This window comes from Cryptotermes secundus, unplaced genomic scaffold (assembly GCF_002891405.2).
Source record: "Cryptotermes secundus unplaced genomic scaffold, Csec_1.0 scaffold162, whole genome shotgun sequence".
Lineage (NCBI taxonomy): Eukaryota > Metazoa > Arthropoda > Insecta > Blattodea > Kalotermitidae > Cryptotermes > Cryptotermes secundus.
Genome location: NW_019739943.1, coordinates 1,777,957 through 1,782,718, shown reverse-complemented (window position 1 = coordinate 1,782,718; position 4,762 = coordinate 1,777,957). Strand labels below are relative to the sequence as shown.

Below are 4,762 nucleotides of genomic sequence, written 5' to 3'. Positions count from 1 at the left end.
GCATGCATAGAGGATTTTAGTGGGAAAGCCAGAAAGAAAAGGACCACTAGGAATACCTAACTGTAGGTGGGAGGATAATAATAAAATGGATCTTGGAGTGGTATGGACTTAATTCAGTTGGCTCTGGACAGGAACCAGTGAAGAGCTCTTGTGGACATGATAATGAACATTCAGGTTTCTTAAAATACTCAAAAATTCTTGAGCAGCTGAATGGCAGCTTCTCAAAAAGGGCTCAGCTCCATGGAATAAGTTTCTTTATGAGCACATAAACTTTTCAATTTAGAAAACTGATTATGTTTAATTTCATCTGCTGTTGTGGGCATAAGATTTATATTTAACAAGTTCTTAGGAATTCCTTCAGCTTGGTATACTGCTGTATCTTCTGTTATTAAGTTTTTAATTTTATTATTCCCTGTTTCTATTACTGTTAAGACAACTGGAAGAGTTTGCTATGAGTTTAAGGTTCTTTTTATTGTGTTACTTGTCTTCATTGATGGGCTCTTTGTCTGTAGAATATATACCTGCTTTCTTTTTACAATTTCCCAGACGGCTTTTGCTTTATTTTCTGAAATATATGTTTACTGTAATGCATAGTTTTGACTTCCTGAATGACTACAGATAAAACCTTGCAACATTTCCTGTGAAATTGTCATTACTTTGTTGTTATCAGATCAGCCATTTAGGTAAACATCTTGCTTAGGTATGTAGAATGTTTAGATACCTTTAGTCACCCATTCAATATTTTCAGACACCCCTTTCTCTGTTCTGATATGTACACTTGCTTAGAAGATTCTTTGGACAAAGTTCAGGAATGTGTTACATTTTGAGTCTGTATTATCACTGCTTAATACTGATTACAAATTTACATTACTTGTGTGTTTTACATTCTTTAACAATGTTCTGAAATTGACTCTATCAGATAGCGAAGTTATCACTGGTTTCATATATATGAGCTCTCTAAAGCTGTCTATAAGAATATTATAAACAACAGTACCAGTGTAATTTTTAATTTTTGTAAGGAAGTAAACCCTTGATACAGCATTATGGAATGCTAGTAGTGAGTTTTGACATCGATTATGATTACTTTCTGCACGGTAATAAATATTTATATTACCACAGATGACAAAATTCTGTCTTAGGTTTATAAAGATGACTTTATGTTTTCTAATTCGTTTATGAACAGTCCAACATAACGTGTGGGTACTCGGTATACAACTATATAATGTTTTAGAATTTCAATTCCAGTTGTACGGCACGGCATCCTATATCCTGTTCGTTTGTGTTGCATTGTAACTATCGGATTAAAATTTTGATTCTTTTTGACAAAGATGCTCACTTCACCTTTTGTCAGAGTTTTGAGGTTGTGGTTTCGAATTAAATATACGAACACGGCACTACAAGAATAGTCTGAGTACCATACAGTCAACAGAAAGAAATGTACAATTGCGCCTAAATGTACTACTCGCTGCATATCTATCATAAATCGGCTAAAAACATTCAACCAACTGAAGTCATAACTTCAGCATTAACTGTTCTTACTTCATACATAATACATGTGACACATGTCATGATCCGGTTGAAGCATAACCTTCAAGACACATTAATATAAGGATAGCAATGACTTACTATTTAAGTTACGCTTTCCAAATCACAAAAGCTTTCTTTTCCACCAACAAATTTCTGTCCGCCATTGAGAACAACATACATACGGAAGATATCATTGGTACCAACATATAAAACAGTATTTTTTTCTCGTTTTAAGACGCGATATTTTCATTAAAAGAATTGCAGACGGCATCACTAATTCACTTCATTGTGATGAATCTGAACTTTCCCCAATTCGAGTTTCCTACACATAAAATAAATAATTACTACTTTTAAAGACATCGGTTGTTTTCCATTGCGACTAGAATCATGTTTATTCACAACTGTTGTACAAGGATGTTCACATCAAACAATGCTTAATGGAAATCACTCATTAAACGAGCCTTGCCGTAGAATTTCTTAGCAGGAAAGTGTGTTATGTATTATGTCTCTTACACAAGAAAATGGAGAAGTATAGCGTCTAACAATCCTCACAATGTTAATGCAACGGTGATATTTTTTTTTGGTGATGTTTACTGGTTTCCGTGGATCAGTTACTATTGTTAGGTGTGGTATATTTCACTCTCTTTTTCGTGTTGCTCCCACTTTGGATCATAGTGCATTCTTGAAACGTTTTGTTTGACATCAGTTTCTTAATCCTAGGACAATTGGTAGGACTCCTTGGCTAGGGGATCAGCCCGTCGCAAGGCCGCTACCTACACAATCGCAGAATAAACGGAAATATCCATTGGATTCAGACCCACGATCCCAACGTTCGAGCGAGCGAAGACAGTTCATGCCTTAGACGGCGCGACGGCCAGTGTGATGGCCTTGTATTTGACACTAGAGTATTTTATTAAAGCTGGAATGATGAAATTTTTCATTTTCCCACAAAACTGATTCAAATTTTGTCGCAATTTACGCTCTCTGCTTACACTACATCCGTTTACGAATCACGTGTGATATTATGGTTTAATAATCTGGAAAACCTACAATGCGCTACAAAGAACTGCTCACATCGTTCACTACATAGAAACTTCACCGGCATGGATTGGCCTATCAGCGGACCAACAAAATATTCTCACACTAGCAGTCAGATTCGGAGGAAAGGTATGAAGGGTATGACGTTTAGACATCTACTGGTGGCAATTTGCGTCCGTTAGCGTCAACAAACTACCAACAATGGCACTTCAGTTTTGAATGGGCCATTATTAAATGAATGATAAGTTATTTTCATTAGTCCAAAATCATGAACTGTTTGTTATACATCACATGAGTGACAAATGTTATAGTAACAATGTCAAGAAGGTAAACGTCAGGAGATCAACGGGAGAACTGAGGACAAATTAGTACAGAAATTAATTTGGACGCAATTCTTACTGTATAATGTAGTATTAATATATAGAATGTATTGTGATCGTGAAAAACCAGACTTCGAGATTTTGATGTATTTAGTTTTCAGCCTTCCCGAAAATGGAAAAAAAAACGCTTTTGGGTTGCCGCCTGTCTGCACTACTTTAGCGCCTGAATGTTTGTACATATTTTACTCATATTCGGTCTTTATGAGTTTACCAATCATAGGTCCCCGCCCGGTAAACATTAGTACTGTAGCTCCCAAAATGAGGCCCCTTCAAATGGTCCTACAAAAGCATAACTGCAATATTCTCGAATGCGAGTCACAATTTTTATTAAATTGCAATGATTTATGGAGACTGTCTTCCTAAATAAAACTGCGTACGATATATCTTCAAAAAAATCATTGTGCGCTCCTTAATGGCCCAAGCGCAAAATGCAAATTCTCTCGAAAGCGGCTTGACCGATTTTAATTAAATGTTAATCAACTATAGAAGCAATGAACCCAGTTAATATTTTGTAGGCCAAATCCTAGACGTAAAGGAGTTCGAAGAACATGACTTCCACCCGGGCTAAATCACAGTATATTATTTTTGTTAAAAATTGCTTAACGACCTTGATTTGTGGGATGTCGGTTCCCGCATTTGGAGAGAGAAACACACAAATTCCTGATGAACGCCGGTGAAGTTCCGGCCGAAACGGGCTGGCTTGCGTGAGCTCCGGCGGGGGAGTTTCCCGAGGGTCGAGGCGACCGCTTTCGGAGTCGGTTGGCGGCGTTGCCGCTACAAGGGACGCAATTGCCTTGTACGCTCCAGTTGATGTCGCGAAGTGAGAATAGCTCCGACGGCCCCGACTCACTGAGTAGCGCGATGTGCTTCATCTTTAACCGCCGTTGATAACGGTGCCCGGTCCCATGGGCATTGGCGCTGCCTTGACTCGCGAGTTTGCTTCGCTCTGCTGGTCGACCAGAAGTTTGTAATTGGCCTGGAGATACATTGTGGTAGGCTCCCACATCCCCCCCACCCAGAGGTTGTTGCTCAGATGCTGAAACGAGCGGGAAAATTCACGTAGCGACCTGACCGTGTAGTTCGTGGGAATGGCGGTGGCAATTGGTGTTACTGTCGGGTTGCGTCGACCGCGAGGTTGGTCAGTCGCATTATACTACCAGTCAATATTTTTTTTATTGGTAGTGGGGTGGGACTAAGTCCTTTGTGCTGCGTCCAGTTCTGACCTATTGTACCAGCCCCACATGATAGGTGAGGGTGACTGTGGAGAAATTGGTGGAATGAAGATTGGCAGGGGAAACCAAAGTACTCTGAGAAAACCCACCCCAACGCCACTTTGTCCACCACAATCACACTTGACCAGACCCGGGATCGAACCCGGCCCGCCACGGTGGGAAGCCAGCAACTAACCGCTTGAACTATGGCATGGCCTCCACAGTCAATAAGTTCGTGTAATGGCCCCAAAGCGTCATACGGGAATTTACTGCCTATGTGTTTCAGCAATGTTTTAGACAGCTACATCAACGTTGGCAGACTTGCATAGCGGCCAACAGCAACTATTTTGAGGGTCGATGTGGGTTTGTGTAAGTGTATGTGAATACCTTATAATATGCTGCGATAACATCACATTCCACTAACATAATGACTCTATATGTAGGTTGGCTTGAGCCTATCAACTGACACAGTGATGGGCCTGCTGTGCATGAGGAGTTGCACTATTTTCTCTCTTTTCAAATGCAGACCTCTTCATTTTGCTGGGATCTTTGAGAAAGCTAGGCTGAAGTAAGGGAAGTATGATGGGGAACAATCAGAGATAAAAG

General features: G+C 39.8%; 1 protein-coding gene across 1 annotated transcript in view; it reads right to left on the bottom strand.

Moving 5' to 3' along the window:
• LOC111872053 (zinc finger protein 665) overlaps nucleotides 1-1,703 on the bottom strand; it is a 25,063-nt gene extending 23,360 nt beyond the window's left edge. The window contains exon 1 of the mRNA XM_023865554.2: nucleotides 1,627-1,703. The gene's annotated coding sequence lies outside the window, so the exon portion shown is untranslated. The remainder of the gene's footprint in view (nucleotides 1-1,626) is intronic.
• Between the last annotated feature and the right edge of the window lie 3,059 nt (nucleotides 1,704-4,762).